General features: G+C 42.8%; 1 long non-coding RNA gene and 1 pseudogene across 1 annotated transcript; one reads left to right on the forward strand and one right to left on the reverse strand.

Annotated features, from left to right (window-relative positions):
- Nucleotides 1-15,125: 15,125 nt before the first annotated feature.
- Nucleotides 15,126-16,771, reverse strand: LOC109568237 (peptidyl-prolyl cis-trans isomerase FKBP4 pseudogene; annotated as a pseudogene).
- A 101-nt stretch (nt 16,772-16,872) lies between these two features.
- Nucleotides 16,873-23,580, forward strand: LOC139186941 (uncharacterized). Its single transcript, XR_011570626.1, has 4 exons — nt 16,873-17,011; nt 17,247-17,379; nt 20,054-20,168; nt 22,307-23,580. It is a non-coding gene; the product is annotated as an uncharacterized lncRNA (long non-coding RNA).
- Nucleotides 23,581-26,197: the final 2,617 nt, after the last annotated feature.

Consider the following 26,197-nt stretch of genomic DNA (forward strand, 5'->3'; position numbering starts at 1 on the left):
CCGGGATCATCTATACTCTGGGAAACAGCAACAACTCCTCCTGTGGGCATTTCAGTTTATGGAACATGGTAGAAAACAGAACTGTCCATGTCAAACAAAATATACTTCCAGTTCTCTTTTATTATTATTTTAAATATTTGTTTATTTAGCTGTGCTGGGTCTTACCTGTGGCATTTAGTATCTAGTTCTCCGCTCAGGGATCGAATCTGAGCTTTCTGCATGGGGACCACGGAGTCTTAGCTACTGGACCACCAGGGAAGTCCCTGTTTTCCTGTTTTTTTGAGAGAGCTCTCAAAAACTTCCTGGGTGGCTCAGATGGTAAAGAATCTACCTGCAATGTGGGATACCCAGGTTCAATCTTTGAGTCGGGAAGATCCTCTGGAGAAAGGAAATGGCAACCCACTCCAGTATTCTTGCCTGGAGAATCCCATGGACAGAGGAGCCTGGCGGACTACGGTCCATGGGGCTGCAAAGATTGGACATGACCGAGAGACTAACACCTTCACTCAAAGGGCACGTTGGATTATTGGAGCTGCTAAATGATGCAGCTCCCACCCAGGGTGGCAGGTGCAGTTCTGCTCCTGGAAGAAGATGGTGTAGGTCACTCATCTTGTGTTTCATTTAACTCTGAGAGGGTAGTTTAGAGTTCCTCCCTCTGTCACCTAAATCCCAGGGAATCAGAGTGTCGAAGTGAATCAAGGTACCATTTATTTCTTTGAATCTTGAAGAATTTTAAAAAATTAATTAATTGAATTTTCCTTCTACTTTTACTGAGTTGACATTCAGCACTGTATATGTTTAAGGTGTACAGCATAGCGAATTGACTTACGAGTCTGTGAGTGTGTATGTGCACATGTTAAGTCTCTTCAGTCATGTCTGACTCTTTGCGACCTTATGGACTCTAGCCCACCAGACTCCTCTGTCCATGGGATTCTCCAGGCTTGGATACTGGAGTGGATTACTATGCCCTCCTCCAGAGGATCTTCCCAACCCAGGGATCAAACCTGCATCTTTTATGTCTCCTGTGTTGGCAGGCAGGTTCTTTACCACTAGCGCCACCTGGGAAGCTTGATCTGACTTACAGACATCATGAAATGATTATCACAGTAAGTTTAGTGAACATCTACCATCTCATCTCATCTCATGGCTGTGAAATTAAGGAAGAAAAAAATATTTTCCTTCTATTGGGAACACTCAGGATCTACTCTCTTAACAATCTTCATGTATAACATACAGCAGTGTTAATTATATTTATCCTGTTGTACATTACATCCTAGAACTTATTTATAACTGGGAGTTTGCACCTTTTGACTGCCTTCACCCAGCCCTCTCCTTTCACCAGGTCTCTGGCCTCTGGTAACCAAAAATCTGATCTCTTTTCTTATGAGTTTGTTTGTTTGTTTTTGAAGCGTAATTGACCTACAATATCATGTTAGTTGTTGTTGACCATCTTTTCATGTGCCTGTTGGCCATATTTGCTTGAATCTGTTACTAGATCATGAGCTCCTTAAAAGCAGGGACACAACTTGTTTAATTATATTCTCAACTTCCAGTTTAGTGCTGGCTCATAACAGGAACATAATAAATATTTTGAATGAATGAATGAGTTTAGATCTGACTGTAAAATGGAGTTCAGTTCAGTTCAGTCGCTCGGTTGTATCTGACTCTTTGCGACCCCATGGACTGCAGCACGCCAGGCTTCCCTGTCCATCACCAACTCCCGGAGTTTACTCAAACTCATGTCCATCAGGTTGGTGATGCCATCCCACCATCTGATCCTCTGTCATCCCCTTCTCCTCCTGGCCTCAATCTTTCCCAGCATCAGGGTCTTTTCCAATGAGTCAGCTCTTCACATCAGGTGGCCAAAGTATTGGAGATTGTTTCAGCATTAGTCCTTCCAATGAATATTCAGGACTGATTTCTTTTAGGATTGACTAGTTTGATCTCCTTGCAGTCCAAGGGATTCTCAAGAGTCTTCTCCAACGTTCAAAAGCTCAAAAGTAAAGCGGAGGAGGCCACTTTTTTCACTATCTTGGAGGATGCTGCACTCAGGCAGGAGGAAGGGGTGTGCCTCTTGCAAGGATAGAGTCTTACCCTTAGGAGACAAGTGTGTCCCACATGTGTAGGAGGGGGAACGGAGGTGTGGAAAGGGCTGCTTTGCTCACCCTGTTCAAGAGCTTAGAAAAGGAGATACTTGTGGTTTTAAGTTTATCCTAAAGCCAACCTGGGGCTGAAACTCCCATTTGGAATTAACTATTTTTACTGAACTTCAGAAGCTACTAGGAATATTTTTCTTAAAATACAGATTTCTACTCAAGACTAATTAAGTCAGAAGCTGGGATGGTGATACCAAAGGGAATGAAAACTTCAGAAAGTCTCTAATGTGTAGCCAGAGTTGGGCCATAGTTCCAGTCCAGTGGTTTTGAGCTCTGTGGGTGTTAGAATCACTGGTGAATGTTCAAAATGTGTAGCTGCTTGGCCCCACTTCCAGATGTGGGATTCAGGAGGTCTACTGGGCTCACACTTCTATATTGACACAGGGTTTGGAAAAACATCAAGGGCTGAGAGAACTCCTTGGCTGATGGTTTCACTGTTCTAAGAACAGTCTGAGGTGCTTGTTGGGAACACAGATTCTGGGTCCTCCAGCACCTACTGTCTTGACTCTAACAGAGGGGCATGGGTCTTGCTATCTTTAAAGGTGCTCCAGGTGATTCCCAGAATTAGGGAAACATCACTCATTCTGTGTTTCTCAAAGTGTGGCTCCCAGACCAGCAGCATCAGTACCACGTGGGAATTTGTTAGAAATACAGGTTCTGGGGCTCCACTTTACATCCCCCAAATCAGAAACCCTGGGAGGAGAGGCTTCCCCGGTGGTTCAGTCATTGAGAATTAGCCTTGCAATGTAACAGTTTCAATCCCTGACTTTGGAAGATCACATATGCCTTGGGGCAACTAAGCGTGAGCTCCACAGCTGCTGAGCCCTGGAGCTGCAAGTTCTGAAACCTTCGAACCCCAGAGCCTGTGCTCCGCTACAAGAGAAGCCACTGTAAGGAGGAAGCCCTGGACAGTAACTAGAGTAGCCCCTTCACTCACTGCAACTAGAGAAAACCCACTCATAGCCAAAAATAAACAAATATTTTAAAAATATTTGTATGGGGAGGGAGGAGGGTTCAGGATGGGGAACACATGTATACCTGGGGCAGATTCATTTTGATATTTGGCAAAACTAATACAATTATGTAAAGTTTAAAAATAAAATTTAAAAAAAAAATTAAAAAAGAAAGAAAGAAAGAAAGAAACCCTGTGGGTGGGACCCACCTCTCTGTTATCTCACAAGCCCTGCAGGGGATTCCAGCACTTCTAAAACTTGAGAACTGCTGCTCTAGTTCCTGTTTCTCAAAGTGTGGGACCCAGACAAAGGCGTTAGTATTGCCTGGGAACTTGTTAAAAAATGAAGTATCTCAGTGTCCCCGCCCCAGACCAAATGAGTCATAATCTACATTTTAAAAAGATCCCCGGTGACTCCTATGCACATTAAAGTTTGAGAGAGTGAAGTCGCTCAGTCGTGTCCGACTCTTTGTAACCCCAGCGACTGTAACCCACCAGGGTCCTTCGTCCATGGGATTTTCCAGGCAAGAATACTGGAGTGGGTTGCCATTTCCTTCTCCAGGAAGTCTTCCCGACCCAGGGATTGAACCCAGGTCTCCCGCATTGTAGGCAGACGCTTTACCATCTGAGCCAGATAAATATCATTTTGCTGTGGAAATAGAAAAATGTAAGCTCCTTTAATGAGAAGCAGAACCAAAATTAGTAATATGTCTCCCTTTAAGAACAGAAGTGACTTTAAAGAGAAATTAGGAGGCAGATCATTTAGAGCTGTATTAATAATAATAAATAAATCCCAGTTTTGTATTATTAATTGGGTTAAAGAATTCAAGTAAGATTAAATGTAAAGATATTCTAACTCCATCCTGTATTATTCCTTTCCGTAGTGTTTCCTAATTCAATATAGGGGCTATCAAGTTGTTTTACTCCACAGTTTGACTCTATTCCTTTGGAATATAAATTTGTGCTGTGTGTGTTTGTATACATACACTCATACACATGTATTAATGTATTAGTCAGGGTTCTTCTACAGTTCAAAATCTGTAGGGAAGACTGGCAGCCTAGAAATTTCAGCAAGAATTGACACTGAAGTCTCGTCTCCAGTCTGGAGACAGAATTTCTTCCTTTTTGGAGGATGTTATTCTTTTTCCCTTAAGGCCTTAAACTGATTGGATGAGAGAGTAATATAGAGAGAATAATCTATATTAATTAATTAGTCTTCACATTGTAGAGACTAATCTATTTTACTCAAAGTTTACTCATGGAAATGTTAATAACATAAAAAATATCTGCATAGAAGCATCCAGATTGGTGTCTGACCAAACTACTGGGTACCGCAGTTGAAGCTGTAGACACATAAAATTAACCATTTATATTCATAAAACCTATCTTTGAAACTTCTAGAAAGTCATAAAATATGGCTAGAATTACAGCTAGTGATAATTCACTAGCTTTTGTCACTCATTTTAATTGCAATTGAGCTCTGAGTTTTTCTTCTGCCCCCCTCACCCCAACTTTGCATTAAACTTCTGTTCAGACAATATAAACTCTTAGTGCAACCTCTTTGCTGTTACAATGGCTCATACTTTGTTAATAACAAATTTGATTTAAATAAATAATTTATGACAGTTGTAAATTTTTTAAAAATGAAGTCTAGTTGATTTACAAAGTTGTGTTAGTTTCAAGTGTATAGCACAGTGATTAGTCATATATATGTGTGTGTGTGTGTGTGTGTATATATATTCTTTTTCAGAGACAGTTGTAACTGAAAACAGCCTGTGGATAGTCATTTATTGTCCACATTGTTCTCTTTAGGGGTTTAAGTCAACTTAGCCTGAACCCACTTTTCAAGTAAAAAATCCTTCTTACTCTTATTTTAAATTGCCAGTCTAATTGCCTCACTTCTCCATTTGCCTCCACTTTTGTGTCCAGGTGTTTAGTTATGGCCCCAGCTGTGCAGAAAGATAAATTTGGACTAGACAAAGGCAATGAGATAGCCCTCTTGGTGATTGTCATCTATTAATTTTGAGATCTTTTCCCTTAGCATGTTATTTCTTTAATGAGATAAGTGATTTCTATATGAACGCATGGAGGTGATTTTGTATAACAAAGACTCTGAAGATACTGTGGTTCTGCATTGCCCAAAGAAAGAGAGAAGAGAATGTCTGTGTGTAGTCGCGGGCAGCTCCCTGGGTTTGGACTTTGGCTTGTCTGAACTGCTATGCAGGAGAGTCAATCTAGAGGACAATGGAGGTAGGGATGACTGGTACCAAAATCTTGCAAAACTGTTCAAATGACAGCGAGTCCACAGGTGCCTTTGGCCACCGTTTAAGGTGAATGACTTCCCTGGTGGCTCAGAGGTTAAAGTGTCTGCCTGCAATGCTGGAGACCCGGGTTTGATCCCTGGGTCAGAAAGATCCCCTGGAAAAGGCAATGGCACCCCACTCCGGTATTCTTGCCTGGAGAATCCCATGGATGGAGGAGCCTGGTATGCTACAGTCCACAGGGTTGCAAAGAGTCGGACACGACTGAGAGATTTCACTTTAAGGTGAATGATGGTTCTAGGTGGGATGCTATGGCAGAAACTCATCTGATAAAGGAACAAGGAGGCTTTGTTGGAAGGTAGCACAGAATTGAAAACCGTCTATGAGGCTGAGGGGGCTTCCCAGGTGGCACTAGTGGTAAAGAATTCACCTGCCAGTGCAGGAGACTGAAGAGACACTGGGTTAGAAAGATGCCCTGGAGCGGGGCATAGCAACCCACTCCAGTATTCTTACCTGGAGAATCCCATGGACAGAGAAGCCCGGCAGGCTACGGTCCATGGAGTCACAAAGAGTCGGACACGACTAAAGCAGCTTGGCACACAACATGTATGAGGCTGAGAGCAGCTTCAGGCACTCGGGGCTGGGTTATCCCTTGTTATCTTCTCAGGCTTTGCTGTAAGGTAAGTGGGGCCTGATGCTGACTGAGCTGAGATCAGGTGAGTGTCACTCATAATCAAAGAGGGAGCAGGCTTTCTCACCTGCCTCAGCAGAAAAATCTCTGTCGAGGACTTCACTTGGCCCCGGGACTTCACTTGGCCCCGGTTGTGTTCCACGCCCATCCCTGGACCAGTCACTAAGACAGGAAGAGGGTCCTGTGACACTCAAGCTGGGGTCACGTGTGTACATTCTTGAGGAAGGGGGTTCGGGTTTGTTTCTAGGGAAAGTGGAGACAAAGTGGGCTGGGCAGATAGAAACAAAAGCTATTGGGGTTAACCAAGAATTAATTTACTTATTCATGGATTTTAATAGCTCTGTTGGAAGCCCCTTCTGTGAGAAAGATCTCCTGCTCGTCTGTAAAGGGGTTTTCAGCGTTTTGTTGTGTGCTTCCCAAGGTAGCCATTTTCTTCCATGGAGGGTTTTCATGTTCCATCTCATATTTATTTATTTTCTTTGGGGAACTCTTGCTATGATAACAAGATGTTTTATTTTGTATACACTGAAGTTCTATTTGGTGATGGTATTGCATTTATCTTATATGTGATATAATAGTTATTTTAACAGTTTTGTAAGTAGATACTCTTGTACTTTACTTAACCAACCCTGTTGGACACCTATATTATTTTTACTTTTTCCTCTTATAAATGTGGCAGGATGGAGTTATCTTTCACCTTCAAACCCATCTTTCCTTTCTCTCATCATCTTTTGTGAGAGAAGATATTTTGCAGACAGAGTAGAGAGAGATTCTGTTGAATAATACTTCAGAATTTTGCTAGGGGAGGTGGTCAATGTGAGGAAGAAAAAGATTTGTTTTTCCAGTAGATGTTCTACTCTAAAGAATATTAAAGTCCATAACTTCTCCCAAGAAGCATGATGAGAACCTCCTGCAACCCCTCAGGTTGGAGAAACTAAGGACTTTGTGGAAAATGCAAGAAGGAGCAAGTATGATGAGGGGAAAAAAAGGAAATTAAAAAAAATTTTTTTAGCTTTTTATTTTATATTGGAGTACAGCTGATTAACAGTGTTGTGATAGTTTCAGGTGGACAGCAAATGGACTCAGCCACATATATGCACATATCCATTCTTCCGCAAACTCCCTTCTCATCCAGGTTGCCACATAACATTGAGCAGAGTTCTCTGTGCTATAAAGTAGGTACTTGATGGCTATCCATTTTAAGTATAGCAAAGGTGTAAATGTTGATCCCAAACTCCCTAACATCCCTTTACCCCTTCCTTCCTAAAAAGGGGGAAATGTCTAAAAAGATAAAGAAGTGGGGAGAACATAAAAAAAAGAGGGTCCTGAAAACTTATCCATGGAAAAATCTGGAGGGATAGTAAGGGTTATATAAGTTATAAACAATAGAAATCAACTATGGATAACTTGAGCATTGGAGAGGTATGGATGTCACGGGATTTAAAAATAAATTCATGAACTAGACTCAGAGAGGGCACTTATGAGAGCAGCTCTACCCTGGGCTATACAGTAGGTTCTCGTTGGTTACCAAGTTTGTATACAGTAATGTGCAAAGTAGTGTCATTTCCCCTGGAGAAGGAAATGACAACCCACTTCAGTATTCTTGCCTGGGAAATCCTATGGACCAAGGAGCCTGGTGGACTACAGTCCATGGGGTTGCAAAGAGTCGGACACGACTGAACGACTGAGCACATACACATATGTGAAAAAACTGTACATTTAAAGAGAAAAAGCATGGAACCAAGGAGAAATGTACAATAACTTAGTTTATGTCTTAAAACTGTGAATGCAATCAAATACTTTTATACAAGAGTGATAATGTATTTGATAGCTATAGGTGGAAAGATTCTACCTTTTCAAGATAGTGAAGATAGTACAAGATATTATAAATATGACAGTTTTAAAAAGAAAAATAACCTTACTATATGTAAGAAAAAGAATACATGATCTCTTTGAAATAAAAATATGTATTCAGTGGTTTTACTCTATAATTGAAGCTGTTTAAAACAATAACCATTAAATTGAAGAAGAAGAAAAAAAAAAAGAGCAGCTCCAGAGACCTAGGGAGCAGGAACCCACGAACAGTCTTCTGGGATAGACTCAAGGATAAATTAACTTCAGTTACTGGCTTACCTGGGTTTGGTCCAAGGATTCTTGGAAAGTCACACCGAGTCTCGGCACAGTGGTGGGAGGGTATTTCTCAAAGCAAACTCAAAGTGTTGGTACCAGAAGGAAGGGGCATGGATGTTGTCCAGGCAAAAACAACAGTCGAGGAAAAACAAACCCTGAGCAGGGTGCTCGTGCCTCACTTCTCCTTTGATTTTGCCTATAAAAGCACAGATCACTCTCCCAGAAAGACATTCCTTTACTTCCTACTTCTATGCCTAAAATTGTTTCAATTGGCAATTTGGGCCTTTCTTGCCCTTGAGCCCTAATGGAAAATTGCTGATGGGACCCCGTCTGTCAATGCCCACATGCCTTGGGGAGACAGATTCAGAGATGGTTATATATATATATTTTTAGTGAAGTATAGTTGATTTACAATATTGTGTTAATTTATGCTGTATAGCAAAGTGATTCAGTTATACATACATATATATATATATGTTCTTTTTAAAAAAATATTCTTTTCCATTATGGTTTATCATAGGATATTGAGTATAGTTCTCTGTGCTATACAGTAGGAAACTTGTTTATGGGATGGTTCTGTAGCTGAGCATGAGAAGGCATTGAGGAAGCCCTGGACAAGTCTCCCCATGGCAGATCCCAGATGGCCTCAGACTTTCCAAGCTCGTAGAGGTGGGAGGAGGTGCAGGTAGGCCTAACAGCCTGGTTTCTGATCTCCAAGGCCAGCATTTTTACTTTGATGTGCCTGGTTGTGATGGGTAATTTTATGTGTCAATTTGACTTGGCCTTGGGATATCCAGATAACTGATTAAATATTACTCTTGGTGCCTATGAGAATGTTTAGGCTCCCCAGGTGGTGGTAGGGGTAAAGAACCGGCCTGCTAATGCAGGAGACAAAAGAGACATGGGATCCGTCTCTGGGTTGGGAAGATCCCCTGGGAGAGGACATGGAAACCCACACCAGTATGTTTGCTTGGAGAATCCCATGGACAGGAGCCTAGTGAGCTACAGTCCATAGGGTTACAAAGAGTCGGACATAACTGAAGCGACCTAGCATGCATGCACGTGAGGGTATTTCCAAGAGAAATACATGAGTTGGTGGACTAAGTAAAGCAGATGGCTCTCCCCAGTGTGTGGGGGCATCATCTAATCTCCTGGGGGCCTGAAGAGAATGAAAAGGCAGGGGAAGTTTGAATTTGTCTCTCTGCTTGACTGCTGAGCTGGAACATTGATCTGGGACCTCCTGGTTCTCAGGCCTTCAGACCTGGACTGGAATCTACACCACTGGTTCTGGCTGTAAGGCTTTCCAACCACACCGTCAGCTTTCTTGGGTCTCCAGGAAGACGGTGTGGGACTTCTTAGCCTCTGTAATATTATGAGCCAATATCTCATAATAAATAAAAAATATAATCTCCCACTGATTCTATTTCTCTTGAATACTCTGATAAGTACACTAGTCGTTACAACTTCAGACAGAAGGTTGTGCTCCATGGATGTGTTTTTGCAGAATTTGAGAATCTCTGTGATAAGTAAAAGAATAATTAAATCAAATAGTTGGAAGGAAAAATATTATTGATGGTAAGGGGGAAAGAATGGGACAGAAACATTTCAAGGGAAATCTTAGATTTAGAATGTGGCTATTGATGGGACATAGGAGTTGGTGATGGACAGGGAGGCCTGGCGTGCTGCAGTTCATGGGGTCGCAAAGAGTCGGACATGACTGAGTGACTGATCTGATCCTATCTGATCTGAAGGCAAGATGCTGCAGGCAAAAAAATGAAGCTCTTTATAACTTAAAAAAATGTTTATTTATTTTAAAAAATTATTTATTTCTTTATAATTTTAGCTGTGCTGTGTCTTCATTGCTACATGTAAGCAGGGGCCACTCCCTGGTTGTGGTGCGTGGGTTTCTCATTGCGGTGGCTTCTCTTGTTGCAGAGTACAGGCTCTAGACATTCGGGTTTCAGTAGTTGCAGCACGCAGGCACTAGAGCAAGGGCTGTTGCCCCTTGGCATGTGGGATATTCTTGGATCAGGGATGGAACCGGTGTCCCTTGCATTGCAAGGCAGATTCTTAACCACTGGACTACCAGGGAAGCCCGATGGACCTCTTTAATCCAGAGGCAGATTGATATAAGCACAAGATAGAAATGAGTGTCCACAAATCTAAAAATAAATGATACAAATGAACTTATAAAGCAGTAAGAAACTCACAGACTTAGAGAAAGAATTTATGGCTGCCAGGGGGATGAGATAGTTAGGGAGCTTGGGAAGGTCATATACACACTGCTATATTCAAAATGGATAAACAGGACCTGTTGTATAACATGAGGAACTCTGCTCAATGTTATATGCCAGCTTGGATGGGAGGCAGGTTTGGGGGAGAGTGGATACCTGTATATGTATGGCTGAGTCTTTTTGCTGTTCATCTGCAACTACCACAACATTGTTAATCAGCTATACCCCAATACAAAATAAAAAGTTTAAAGTTTGAAAAAAAAAATCAGTGTTCACAGAGAAAGTTCACTTTTTGATACATATTTTGTCCCCCCAAAATCCATAAAACACTCTATTGTAGTTCAGAAACAAAGAGTAGGGGGTAACTATAAACACAGATCCTAATAGAAGTGAGGACCAAGAATCAGGCAAAGGCAGGCTCAGGCTAAGTGTCTGCATACTCCAGACTCAGGTCATTTCAGGGTGAAACAGCGGGGAAAGACAGATGAATGGGATGTTGTCTAGAAAACAAAGGGGAGAGATTTAAAGGACTATAGCCTGTTGGTTTAGAATCTACATAAAAGACAATTAGATGATGTGGCTATCAGACACAGCCAGAAACTACAGTTGCACCTGTTCTTTAGTTTTACAAACTTGTTTAAAAATGGTATACTGAAAGAGTACAATAATAAAAAAAATTAGCGCTCTCTGTTACAATTCCTTAAATTAAATTTAAACTCTGAAGTTCTCAAGTTCTGAAAACTAAGGTTAAAATTTTGTTTTCAGTTTTCATAGAAAGAGAAAAGCACACAGGTGATTTGGAACAGCTGAAGGGGTGTACTAGCCTAACCGTGCAGCCACAGAGACCACATAAGAGCCAGGACTACAAAGGATTAGAAAACTTTAGATGTGGATGGTATGTAAAAATCACAGAATCTACTCTGAACTGACCTAAAGTTTTGGTTTTTTTTTTAAACTTTACTTATTATCCATTTGGCTGTGCTGGGTCTTAGCTGCAGCATGTGGGATCTATCTAGTTCCCTGACCAGGGATTGAACCTGAGCCCCCTGCACTGGGAGTGCAGAGTCTTAGCCACAGAACTACCAGGGAAGTCCTATTTTTAAAAATTTTTTTCCCATTTAGTATGGTAATTTTTTCTGCTGCAGAATTAAAAAAAATTTTTTATTGCAGCATACTTGATTTATAATTTGTGTTAGTTTCAGGTGGATAGCAAAGTCATTCAGTTATACATCTATATATTGTTTTTCAGATTCTTTGATAGGTCATTACAAAATATTGAGTATAGCTCTCTGTCCTTTTTGGTTGCCTATTCTATACAGTGCTGTGTACATGTTAATCCCAAACTCCTAAGTTATCCCTTCCCTGTCTTTCCCTTTCGGTAGCCATAAGCTTTTCTGTGTCTGCTGATTACAGGCAGCTTTTTGGTTCTCCTTTCACATACACTCTAGTGCCCAGGACTTAGGAAATAGTCATTCTGGATACTTCTTAATGTTTTCTCTTCCTGATCCTTAATTTTGGCATACAGCAGATGTTTCCATTATCCCAGAGTAGTGTCCTATGATAGGATGGGAATGGAACAAGTGCCTAATAGGATGAGCAAAAAAGAGTGAGGGTAACTTGCTTGCCACGTCTTGATCTTTCTCCACTTGCCTTCTTTTATGATTCTACTTCTTGAGTCTTCGTTTAGAGTTCAGTGGAAAACTCCCAAGTGAGAAGAAGAATTCTTTCCCATCCAGAATTTTTCCCATCCAGAAATAGTAAACCACTTTCTATCTGTGTTATTAATACAACTTCGGCATCCCCCATCACACAAGCTCCCTACCCATGCCTCCAAGGATTCTTCTTTGCACCTGGAAATTGTTACTTGCCTGAGCCTTGAAGTGTTCTTCTCCCTAACATGACCTTGTTTGTGAGTACTCTAGTATAAGATATGTCCATATATTAAAATATATAAAGTATATGAAAGTGAAGTCGCTCAGTCGTGTCCGACTCTTTGTGACCCCATGGACTGTAGCCTAACAGGCTCCTCCTTTCTTGGGATTTTCCAGGCAAGAATACTGGAGTGGGTTGCCATTTCCGTCTCCAGCAGATCTTCCCAACCCAGGGACTGAACCCGGGTCTCCTGCATTGTAGGCAGATGCTTTACGATATGAGCCACCAGAGAAGTCCATAAGGTATATAACGCAAGTATAATTAATTTGCGCACAATATATTGAGTGAGATCATGAAAATAACACATTTCCTGGCATTCTACTAAGATTCCATACTTGCATCATCAGGATGACCATGTTGTTGATGATGACAGTAGTTATGATCTAAAAGCCAGAATCTCCAGTCAGCCTTGTCATTGTCCCAATTTCATTTCCCTTACTGGTGACCCTGACCTCATCTTGTACTTCTGATGCTTGTTGTTTGGGTGAAAGCAAATGAGGTTTTCCCATTTTCTTGGAACCTCAGGGATCCGGCTGAGTTCCAGCCTTTCTAGGTCTTCCTCTGGATTGTATCCTCATTCAGGGAAATGGCTTGGACAAAATCATCCCAGGATTGATGATTTGGAGCAGCACAAATTGAGAGGTAGAAAAGCCTCTCTGATTTATCCCAGAAGAGTGGTTATATTCTCTCTTCATACATCGTAACACTACTTACCTCTTTTTTACTGATGGTTCATTAGCATCCACATGGAACCCCAAAATACACAAACATCACTATAGCCAAGGCCACCACATATCTTGCCTTGTTGTGCTTAAGAGCTCTTATCTCTGCTTATTTTTTACTATGTGTCATTTATGGGTTGTCTGTCCTCCCAGAATAATATAAGCTTTGTTTTATTTATCATCATATTGCTGGCACTAAAACTATATCTGGTACAAAATCTACTACTCAACCCAAATTTGTTGAATAAATTAGTGAAGAAACCCCACATTAGTTCATTAATTAATTAATGAGATTCATGCCACAGTCTGTGATTACCTCCTTGCTTATTTATCTGGTATCTTGTTTATTGCCTAATAAGTGAGAAATAAAGCTTTGTGGCGAGGGGGTGGGGGGGGTTGTTAAGCCACTGATTTTTAGAGTTTTTCTTTTTAGGACTTACTGTAACTTTAACCAAGATTATCCCGACTAACACATATATAAAGCCAGAGCTTGAAATTTGTTCTTTGGCCATGGAATTGAACAAATTTAATTGATATAAACTAGGATTTAGGCCTATGGTTTTTACCTAATGGTTTTATTTTCTTTTTTGTTATTAGAATACTCATCCTGCACTCCTGGCCTAAAAGCAAAAGATATAAACCCTGAAAATGTTCTGAATATAAATTAGATTTCTTCAGATATTTGCTGAGCTTGAAATGAAATATTTCAGTTTAGTATGCTATCTAGATTGTTTCTATTGTAAATTTGAATTTCACCTAACCCATAGTTGTTTATAATTTCTAAATGGGAACAATTAATTCCCTTAGAGCTGGAGTAAGAAACAAATATTTGTGCTCTTGATGGGGGGGATCTTATTTTTAGGCTGACAGATGCAGTGATGGTAAATTTGAGGAAGAGAGAGTGCTGGAGTGAAGTATGTGTTTCAGATTTTCCCAAGCTTTCTAGGCTCATGGTTATAGTCAGCTCAGTTATTTATTCTTAGGCCAAAAATGTATAAGGTTTTAGATTACTAAGTAGTTAGATCCAAAGTAATTTACTGACTGTAATTTGTATGTGTTAGTCGCTCAGTCGTGTCCAACTCTTTGTGACCCCACAGACTGTAGCTCGATGGGCTCCTCTGTCCATGGGATTCTCCAGGCAAGAGTACTGGAGTGGGTTGCCGTCTCCTTCTCCAGGGGATCTTCCCGACTCAGGGATCGAATCCGGGTCTCCTGCCTTGCAGGCAGATTCTTTACCTTGTATGGCACCCTACAAGTGTTCTTGTGTTTTCCTCAAAAGTTTAAAATGTCCTGCAGGATTCATCTGATTCACTGTGGTGACCCTGGGTTCCTCAGCACAAACAGTTTGGGAATTCTAGATCTCTGACTTGAGATCTAGAATTTGATCTAGATCTCAAACTTGAGATCAAATTCTACATCTCTGAACTTGAGATCTAGGTGGAAGGATTTGAGGAGCACTATATTTGGAGAAGGAAATGGCAACCCACTCTAGTATTTTTGCCTGGAGAATCCCAGGGACAGAGGAGCCTAGTGGGCTGCTGTCTATGGGGTCGCACAGAGTCGGACATGACTGAAGTGACTTAGCAGTAGCATATTTGGAGAAGATCTTTTGGGAAGTTCCTAGCTCTGCGTGAGCTTCTGTTTTGTTTTGAGAAGTCTATATTTTATTTATTTAAGTAATTTTTTTAAAGCTTTAATTCACTCAAAATTCTTCAGTTTGTGGTGGCTCAGATGGTAAAGAATCTGCCTGCAATGAAGGAGACCCCAGTTCGATCCCTGAGTTGGGAAGATCCCCTGAGAAGGGAACGGCTACCCACTCTATAATCTTGCTTGGAGAATTCCATGGACAAAGGAGCCTGGTGAGCTACAGTTCATGGGGTTGAAACCAGTCAGACACAACTGAGAGACTAACACACACACACGCACACACACACACACACATACACACACACACCAGGGTGGAGTAGGGTGGGGGCTGGGAGTCTGGGGGACAGGCAGTCGTGGGGACAGGGTTGGGGCGAGGCTGAGGTTGCCCCATTCCCAACCCTCACCGCCCCCCGTCATTCTTCTGCTCTCTCATCTGCACGTCAGCCGGCTATTTTCCTGCAACCACTGCGGCCTGGGCCTTTTGCTCTCCTCCTCGGCCAGCCTCTCAGACACGCTGGCATAGAGCTTCGTCTCCCCTCCAGCTGCCTGTGGATCTGCTGCAGACACATGGCCAGCTGAACCTTGGCTGACTTGTTGCTGGGTAGAGCTGCAGGCCCTTCTGCAAGTCAGCCCGTGTGTTCGCCGCCAGGTGGGCCTCTCCCTGGTGGACAAGGCCCTTCTCATTGTTGCTGTCCACTTCCTGGGCCTTGTTACTGTTTTCAGTGGCAGCTGAGAAGACTTGCAGCTTCAGATGACACACAGCCAAGCTGAGGTGGGAGGCCGGATGAAGGGCCTGCACCTTCCTGTGCGTCCTCATCAGAGAAGCTCCACTTTTATTCCAGCCAGGACACAATCTTCTTTTTTTTAAAAAAAAAATTTAGTTATTTATTATGGCTGTGCTGCGTCTTCCCTGCTGTGTGCAGGCTTCCTCTAGTTGCAGGGAATGGGGGCCACTCTCTAGTTGCGGGGCACAGGCTTCTCACTGCAGTGGCCTCTCCTTGTGGCAGAGCACAGGCTCTGGGGTGCTCGGGCTTTGGCAGTTGGGGTGCACGGGCTAAGCTGCCCCATGGTATATGGGATCTTCCGGGACCGGGGATTAAACCAGTGCCTGCGTTGCAAGGCAGGTTCTCAACCACAACCACCAGAGAAGCCCCAGGACACAGTCTTCTTGCACTGCAGCGCAGCTTGCTTGTACTTGCCTTCCTTGAAGAGCACAGTGCCTCGCTCCTTCACTACGGTCCTCTGCTCCAGGGTCTCAGAACTCATCGCCCCGGACTTGTTGGCCCTCTCAAAAATTCTTGTGCTATATTTCGTACATCAGCTCAGCATTTGGTGGGATCTGGAACTTCTCCTTCCCAGCATTGCTGAAAGCATACAGGTGTTAAGATACACAATGGAATGTTCTCTTTTATCCACACACTGAATGGCTTTCTCCAGCCCACAGTGCAAGATGCATGCTTTCTCCCTCACCAGCTTCAAAGCTGAGCTCTCGTGGGTCAAAGATCTGGTCCTCGAAGTATCCTTCCAGTGCAACTTCCAGGGTGGCGCTGTCGCTGGCTTGGCATAGCCCTCCCCATCACCTCCGTATTCTCCTGATGATCCCCTGTCTTCTTCGTCTGTCAGGTCCTCCTCCTTGAACTCCAACAACTCCACCTCAAACACAAGTGTGGCTCTGGGAGGGACCCTGGGAGGGCTGCCCGCTGAGCCCTAGGCATGCTCTGGCTTGCAGGTGATGTGGCACACTTCGCCTGCCTTCATGGTTGCTACAGCAACATCCCAAGCCTTGATGACCTTCCCTCTCCCCAGGTCAAAGGAGACCCTGTCCTTGCGGTCCAGGCTGGAGTGGAACTTGGTGCCATCAAGCAGCCAGCCCCTGTAGTGGACAGAGACTCAGTCCCCGATCATTGGCATCTCCATGCCAGGGCCTTCTTGCTTGATGAACTCAAGCATACCCTCATCCTGCTTAGGGCTGAGGTCCACTCCCTCAAGGGGCTGCAGTGCCAATTGCTCCCTGCTCTTGGCCGCCTTCATCTCCTTGGTGGCCATCACACTGTTTCTCAGGCAGCGGTCACCAGTGGCTGGCCGGGGCTTGTGCCTTATTTATTTATTTTTAAAAATATTTATTTATTTTTTTGGCTGCTCCAGGTTTTAGTTGCAGATGTGCAATCTTCCACTGCAGCATGCAGGATCTTTAGTTGGTCATGTGAACTGAAAGAGTTTGAAACCAAGGATCAAACCAGGGTCCTCTGCTTTGGGAGTACAGCATCTTAAGCACTGGATCACCAGGTAAGTCCTTACATTTCATCTTATTTATTTTAAAAAGTTTTCATTTTACATTGGAGGATGGTTGATTAACAATGAAAAAGTGTTATTTTTAGGTGTACAGCAAAGTGATTCAGTTACACAGATACATGTATTTATTCTTTTTCAAGTTCTCTTCCCTTTCAGTTTATTACAAAATATTGAGCAGAGTTCCCTGTACTATATGAGCTTATTATTATTATTATTTTTTTTTTTGTAGAGAAATCTGAGTATCTATGGACAACGTATCCAAGGGGAGTAACTTGAGCTTCCAGTGAAATTTGGAGCATTGTTGCCATCGCTCTGAATATTCACATTTCACTGAAAGAAGTCACCAGCATAGATTACACCAGGTGAGGTCAGCAGACAAAAGACTAAAGTGGGTGAGCTCGTTGCTGGTGCTTTCAGCCTTTGTTCTCTTGGCTTCCAGAGTCCATGCTCTTGTGGATTTCCTGTGACCTGCTCTGGATAATCCTTCCCACCTTCTTTGATCAACTAATCCTTGCTATGGAGCTTTTAATTGTTGACATTCTTCGCGTCTTGGTCTTAGATTTCAATTATAGTCTATGAGCAGATGGCTCTCGAAACCTTTAATTTTTTTTTCCTTCCTGTTGGTGTTTTCCTTTTAAAATCACCCCAGTCCTTTAGTAAAAGAAAATCAACCTTGACAGGCATATGCAGAGACCTTGGGGAGATAGAAAGGCAGGGAAGTCTAGGGATCCCTCCATCTAGCCCCACAGAGAGACATGGAATCCTATGAAGGGAACTCAGATGTGGAGGTTCAGGGGTCCCCAGCTGTTCAGTAAGGACCCGATGGAGGAGACATATGACACCCACACACAGAGTCTGGGGACCTGAGTCCAGAGACATTCAAGAGGCAAAGCTTCCACTTTTCCATGGTATGCTAGATCAAGGGTTCTTCACTCTGGATAAACAACAGAATCACCTGGGAGAATTGCTAAAATGCCAGAGTCCCACCCTGACCAATAAAGTCAGATTTAGGAAGATAGGCCTGGGTATCAGGGATTTTAAAAAGCTCCTGAAGGGATTTCAATGAGTTGTCAGGGTTGAGAACCACTTTGCTAAAGGAGGCTGACTTGAGAAACAGGTGGAGATGTGATGGAGGAGAGTGAATGAACACTTCTCCTGGCCCACCAGCAGGTTCAGAGGAGAGGGGCCTGGGTCTGTGGGCAAACATCTTGCCACCATGTGAAGCATAGCAATTAATCTACCATGAAGGACTATACAGCCAAAATATGGAGAAGGGCCACATCTTGATGACATCCCTGAAGTTAACACTGCGTTTGAGAATTTCAGTTTTATTTCTCATGCTTCCCTGGTGACTCAGTTGGTAAAGAACCTGCCTGCCAATGAAGGAGATGCAGGTTATATCCCTGGGTCGGGAAGATCCCCTGGAGAAGGAAATGGTCACCCATTCAGTACTCTTGTCTGGGGAATCCCATGGACAGGGGAGCCTGATGTATTTCAGTCCATAGGGTGGCAAGTGTTGGACGTAACTTAGCGACAAAACCACCACCACCACCACTTTCTCTGTTTACTTAAGCCCAAATCCCCACGGACAGAGGAGCCTGACGGGTTACAGTCCATGGGGTTGGACATGACCGAACAACTACGCACAGCACATAAAGAGACTGTTACTCTCTACCTCCCCCTCCTCTGCCAACAATCTTCAAGGTACAGTCACACTTTATTTTTCGGCTGTGATGGGTCTTTGTTGCTGTGCTTGCAGGCTTTCTCTACTTGTGGTGAGAGAGGGCTATTCTTGACTTTTGGTGCTTGGGCTTCTCATTGTGGTGACTTCTCCTGTTGTAGAACTCTGGGCTCTAGGTGCTTGGGCTTCAGTAGTTGAAGCTCCTAGGCTTAGTTGCTCTGTGGAATGTGAGATCTTTCCGGACCAGGGATCAAACCCATGTTTCCTGCATTGACAGGTGGCTTCTTAACCACTGGACTACCAGGGAAGTCCCACATTTGCATTTAGACCTTCCGTAAAGGTCTTTGCTTTTGCTTTGGTCAGTAGAGACTACTCATTGTGTCCTAATATTTGTTCTCCCTTTCTTCCAGCGCATAGCTTTCCAGCTGAACTTCCCAGAGAAATAAAGACTACAATTCTTAGCCTCCATTGTAGCTATGGCCATACTAAGTTTTGGCCAGTAGGATGCAGCAGGATAACGTGATTTTATCCAGAATCCTTAAAAGATAACAAGAACGACCGTTTTCTCCATCCTTTCTCCATTTTGCTATCTGAAACATAAATGTTTCCATCTTTGACTTGACCATGAGGCTGTATCTTACGAATGGGACAGATGGGGAATTCCAGGGAGTGGAGCTACCCCATTGACTCTGGCCTGACACTTCCAGAGTTCATTTGTGTGAATGAGAAATATCAAATTTCTCTCTTATTAAGCCAATGCTATTTTGGGTTTTCTGTCACTCAAAGCTGAATCTAATCCTAACTAATATACCCTATTAAGTTTCACCTTGAGATATTTGGACCATCACTTTGTGTCTTTGGGTACTAATGTCATCATTCAACATCTCTATGCCATCCAGCTCTCTATCATCAGTTAATGAGATGGGTGTGCTTTCTGCGCTTCCACGATCATTAATAAAAATAGGATCAGGAGAGGGTCAAGGACAGCAGTCTCCAGGCTACTCTGGAGAGCTCTCTCTGTCCTGGTGATCTAGCCACCTTCTCTTTGGACACAGATGTGAGGTGGTTCGAGGGGAAGCTGAGGGGTGTCATCCACAGATCAGTGGGTCTCAAGATTTAGTGTGTAGCAGGACCACCTTGTTAAAGCACAGATTACCGGGCTTCAGCCCCAGAGTTTCTGATTCAGGATGTCTGGAATATGACCCAAGTATTATTTTTTAAATCTATTTTGTTGAAGTATAGCTGATTTACAATGTTGTATTAATTTCTGCTGTACAGCAAAGTGAGTCATATATATATGTATAATACACACACATATTCTTTTTCATATTCTTTTCCACTATGATTTATTACAGGATATTGAAGAGCTGATTCATTGGGAAAGACCCTGATGCTGGGAAGATTGAGGGCAGGAGGAGAAGGGGGTGACAGAGGATGAGATGATTGGATGGCATCACTGACTCAATGGACGTGAGTTTGAGCAAACTCCAGGAGACAGTGAAGGACAGGGAACCTTGGTGTGCTGCAGTCCATGGGGTCACAAAGAGCTGGAGATGACTTAGCGACTGAACAACAACAATTGAAAATAGTTCCCTGTGCTATACTGTAGGACCTTGTTGTTTACCCACTTTATATGTAATAGTTTGCATCTGTTAATCCCAGACTACCAGTCCAGCTCTCTCACCATCACCCCCCCCAAATATTTGTGTTTCTAACAAATCCCAGGTGATGCTGATACTGATGTTCCATACTTTGAGAACCATCATCCTAACGTATCATCTTTCAGTTGGAAGGTGATTTATGAAAGAGAAAGAATATTTAAAAGTTGTCTGGGGATGGGAAGCAAGTCTTTGAGGGGACAAAAGGGGTGGGCTGCAGAATATCATGGAAGGTTGGACTCTGATAGGACCAGAGCACTATCTTGTGGCTTCCAAGAAGACCAGCAAGACAGGGAGCAGGTGAAGGCAGACTGGTCCATTTGCTTTGAGGAGGCTGTAGGAGCTTCTGTCTACTGTCTTTTAATTTCTCAGTGAAGAATATACAAGGGCATTAACTGAGGTGAGGGACATGAGCTGAGTAAGAAATTTTGAAATACTTTTGGCATATCCAATATCCCAGGGGAGTGTAATATGTACCAGGAAATGATAGGAAGACAGAAGCAGGGTTGATATCTGTTTACCGAGCTCATTAACTAGTGTTTTGTCTTAGCATATTACTGAGAACATCTAAATGTTAAACCTTAAGCAGTTCCATGGAAGATATGGTACTTAATTCACCAAGATATCTCCAGACCCAGAAAAGTGCTTAGTGAACGTTCAGTTCAGGTTTAACAGTAAACAAACAGGTGAAATTCAATTTGTAGTTAAGATCATACCCTTGGGAAAAAATGACACAAATGACAGTTCAGTAGTTTTTCAATTAATTATTTAGGCTGCACTGACGTTGCTTTCTCTAGTTGTGGTGAGCAAGGGTTACTCCTTGCTGAGGTACATGGGCTTCTCACTGCAGTGGCTACTCTTGTTGAGGAGCACAGGCTCTGGGCATGCGGGCTTGAGTAGTCGCAGCCGTGGGCTCTACAGCATGGGTTCAGTGGTTTTGGCCCAGAGGCTTCATTGCTACGTGGTATATGGGATCTCCCTGGACCAGGGATTAAACCTGGTCCCCTGCATTTGGCAAATTCTTACCCACTGCACCACCAAGGAGGTCCTCATTAGTTTTTACATGGATATATTTTTTGTTACTTTTAATGAATATTCTGTTTCATGGCCAGGCATTATATAATGTGTGATTGTCTTGATAGAAATAATACTTTGCACATTGTTGGAGTCTCACACCTTTAAAAAAAAAAAAGAAAGAAAGACTACAAGTGTACAACTGCCAAATCCTGAAATGCAGTTTTCTTTCTAGAGTTACAAGAAATTCCAACAGGTTCTGCCACATAGAAGCACATTCTAGCTTACTTCTGACATGCATGAGCAGTTAGAATCATAATTCGCTAGGCTTCTCTCTGGGGACATGAGAAGTCAGGCAATAAATCTAGGGACATTTGGAATAGCTTCACACACCTCCACAGAGATGGAGACTGGCTTCAGATTGCCACTCGTTCTGAGAGCAAGAAATTAAGACCAGTAGAAATCCAGAGGACAGCTCTGTCACTAGACTGGGTCCTCAGAGAAGAGGGTGGTGACCCACTGTCCTAATTTGCCTGGGTCTCGGGAAATGCCTGGGATGTGGAGTTTTCAGTGCTAAACCTCTGATAGTCTAGGACAAACCAGGCCAAATTGATCACCCTAGCAGGGGCTGACCATTTTGGGGAAAATTTCCCAATATAGCTAGTACTCCAGACTGGTGTTTTGATGTATGGTAGCTTATTTAGCTTCAGGAGTGTGTGACTGGCGTAGTGTAGTCACACAGAGCCCCACTCTCAGAAGGGCCCATGCTTGGTACACTAAGTCCCCTACGTACCAACCTTCAAGTTGCTTACTTTCAAAGACGGGAATGTGCGTTCCATTGAAGTCAGGTGTGAGTGAAATTGCAGCTTGCCCTCCATCTCATTTTGCTGACGACCCTGCAGTCCTACCATCTCTCACCTCCACTCTCTCCTCCAGCCAGTAACTCGTCTTGCCTGTTCACTCAATGGCAGCCCTGTATGCCAGCTGCGGTACTGAACTACTGAACTTTTAAGGTACTGTGATGCAAGATTTAAAATGCTATCTTTATTTTTTGTGTGTGTTTTATGTTTGTTTTTATGCATAATTTGTGTGAAAAGAATTATAAACCATACTATAAACAGAATTATAAGAAGAATTGTAAACTGTACTATAAATTATAAACAGTACTAGATAGCTGATGGTGTGAGCTGGATATCCAGGTTAACTTTGTCGGACATACGAACAAATTGGACCCATGAACACACTCTCAGAACTGAACTTGTTGGTATATAGGGGACTCACTGTTGAACACTTTGGTATTGTCACTTGAAAGTCTTAATAACATTTGAAGGAAGTGTTCCTCATTTTTATTTTGTACTAGGTCCTGAAAATTGTGTAGCCATTCTGCAAATTATGTAGGAAGGGAGCTGGGCCTTCTATTTTTATTTCTTTGTGTCTTTCCTGATGAGAGATGAAGATGGTTTTCTCTCCCTGCTCGGCCTCTTTCCCACTCTGCTTTTTCTCCTTTTGGTTAAGCCAAACCTATACAAGGTATTTCTTTATCCATTAATCTTTTTAAAAGGCCGTGCTGTCTTATCACAAATGTTGGTGTCTAAAAAGTTAAACTTGGTTCAAATGCAGCCTTTCCACCCTGGATGTGTTTCTGCCAGTAAGAAAAAGAGAGCCGGGGAAGGAAGAAGGAAAGTGTTTAGAAAAACTGAAGAAAGTGTGGCAGAAATACTAGCTGGGAGTCTCCACAGCGGGAGAAGCCACACACAACTCTGGATCAAAGGAAGAAACCTCAGGGAAGATGAAAGGGGGTGATAATTGTAAGTGGAGACAGAGTTTCATAATAGAGGTGATAATAACAGGCATTTATCTGTGAACCTGAGGGAGAGTTAAAATTGAGAAGGGGGGGTGGTGGCCCGAGGATGGTCCCTGGACTTACCTCTTCTGTGGAAATTTTCGTTCTTTCCAAGTTATGTCTATTTCTCCTCTTGGGTGTTAAAATCAAGCTTTTTCCAACAAAAAGATATTTCACTGAGGTATGGACTTATGTTTTTAAACATGGACCGTAATGAGGACAGGAGATGGTTAGCTGAGAGAAAGGAAGGCTGAATTTGGTGTGTGAAGCCGGTGGCTGAGCTGGGTGTCAGGCTGTAAAGGTGACCTTCAGGAACTGGCTGAGCTCCACTGTGTTCTAACCCTGACCACGTCTCGGAACGGGACCCGGAGGGCGGGCTCACCGTCCTTGTCCCATGGGATGGGGTGTGAGGGGACCTCATTCTCCCCTGGCCAGGCCGCTGAGTGACAGTCACGTTGGCCGTCATTGCTCGGAGCTGTTCTGGGCAGCAGGGAACCAGGCACCGCAGCTTAAAAAGGTAGGTGGAGTAGGGCCTGCTGTGAAAAACACAGGCTCTTGGAGATTTAAAATATATTTTTCTTCCTATCTTTGGATGGATAGATGTAAAAGCCGTGTGATAGATGAGGCCCAGGAAAGGGAGCTGTCATCAGATGCAGAGATTCTGCCCCCAGGCGCTGAAAGGATGCTCTGGTTCCTGTTGTTTCTCTACCCCCCGACCTTTGCTTGGACATAATTGGATTAAGAATCACTCTGTGGAGATCTGGACAAACCATTCTGGGCTTCTTAGGGAGGGAAAAGTATTCTGTAAATACAAAGTCTGACCTGGCTGGAAAAGAATAATTTTTAAAGCTTAGAAAACTTGGCAGCATGTGTGTGTTTGGGTCCTGAGTTTTATTAAACTAAGTGATGAATGACTTCCAGGCAATGAGGCAGAGAGGCTAGAGAGAAGTTTCCAAGTGGTTGCCAATATGTCTAGAACAAGGACACCAGATCCAGGTTCCCCAGCTGCTTTTTTGCTAAAATGCCCTTACATTGTAAAAGTTGCTCTTTTTTTCTGTTTTAACAATTTTCAGACTCAGAACAGGGTTGCTGATATGTGATTTTAAAAATATTGTGCATACACATGCCATCATTGATTCAGTGGACATAGGTCTGAGCAAACTCCAGGAGACAGTGAAGGACAGGGAAGCCTGGCAAGCTGCAGTCCGTGGGGTCGCAATGTTGGACATGACTGAGCGACTGAACAGCAGCAACACAGTTCTGAAAGTACCTTGTTATGAAACAGTATGCATTTAAACTTTTTTCGAGTGTTTGTGAAGTCAACTCAGGTCTGCTTTAGAAAGTAAAATTATATTTGTGTGTTAAGGTAAAAAATTCTCAGCAAGTCAAATACTTAAAATATCTAAGGAAATGATGACAATAGCGGATAGAGGTCATTGTTGGATGGCAAATGTTTAAATTCAAAAGACATACATCAACTCTGTTCTCTCCTTTAAAACATATCTGAGCCTTAATTAAACACCTATTTTTAGCAGAAGGTTTTACTAATGTTCCACTAGAGGGCAGCATTTGATAAGGGTTTGATATATGGATTCACGGTGTATAGCTATCTATCATAGAAGTTTAATTTGTTTTTTAAACAATGATAGTAGTAGAAAATACGTATCCTGCTTTCAGTAAAGAAGCTGTGCTGTGCTTGGTTTCAACGTGGGGTAAATAGTCCTTAAAGCAGCGTATCCTGAGTTGAAGAGGGTGTGTTTGTTTTGTAGTTTTCAAGATGAAAAAGCAATCAAAGGAACTAAAAACAATTTAGGTGGTACTTTACAAGGGCTGGATTGATCCCATTGGCTTGCTAAAAAGGAGTTTGGTTGTTTTAACTCAATCTCCAACACACTATTTACCCTCCCTGGGAAACCATCCAAATTTGGCTGCATTCCATATGCTAGAAAAAGCTCGGAGCTGGAGCCAACTGTGGGTTTGACTGAGGTGGCAGAATAGCCCAAGGAGAGGTTGCAGGCTGCTTCCCAGGGGCCAGAAATGTCCTAGCTGCACCCGTGGGGCAGTAGTGATTGGGAAAGTGGCAGATAGGTGTGCCTGGCTCATAGATGTTAGTCAATAAAGATTGGTTTTTCTTTTACACACTTGCTGTGCAATTGTATCCTGTCTTGTGGTGCTGCTTACCTTATTACAATTTTAAAAATTAAAGAAACTCATGCACACGATAAACAAACAATGTAGGATGGAACATGATTGAAACTGCCTTTCTGACCTCCCAAACCAGACCCACTGTCCAGAGGTAACCACCAGCAATGATTTTTTGGCATATCACGCAGAAAATGTTCTTGCAGAAAGATGCTTATATCATTATATGTATATGTGATACAAATAGGTGCAAATTATATAGACATTAGTCTGTACTTTGTTTTTTTCTGTTCCACGATGCATCTTGGACAGCTTCCATATCTTATGGCTTAGCTTTTCATTTCCCTAGTGAGACATACTTCTCAATGGCAGAAACTTCATTTTTTCCCCTTTTCCTTTTTTGCCTCAGAATGTCAGGGGGACTACTGTCATCATTCTAGGTGTTTAACAACCATTTTGAGGATAAAGAAGATGTCATGTATACATATATGTGTGTGTGTGTGCACGCGCGTGTGTGTGTGTGCACGTGCATGCATGCTAAGTTGCTTTAGTTTTGTCTGACTTTTTGCGACCCTATGGACTGTAGCCTGCCAGGTTCCTCTCTCCATAGGATTCTCCAGGTAAGAATACTGGAGTGGGTGGCCATGCTTCCTCCAAGGGATCTTACCCACCCAGGAATCGAACCCGTATCTCTTACATCTCCTGTATTGGCAGGCAGGTTCTTTACCACTAGATCACCTGGGAAGCCTATATATGTGTGTGTGTGTGTGTGTGTGTGTGTGTGCATACAATGGAATATTATTACTCAGCCATAAAAGAGTGAAATAATGACATTCGTTGCA

Source organism: Bos indicus, chromosome 14, assembly GCF_029378745.1.
Source record: "Bos indicus isolate NIAB-ARS_2022 breed Sahiwal x Tharparkar chromosome 14, NIAB-ARS_B.indTharparkar_mat_pri_1.0, whole genome shotgun sequence".
Lineage (NCBI taxonomy): Eukaryota > Metazoa > Chordata > Mammalia > Artiodactyla > Bovidae > Bos > Bos indicus.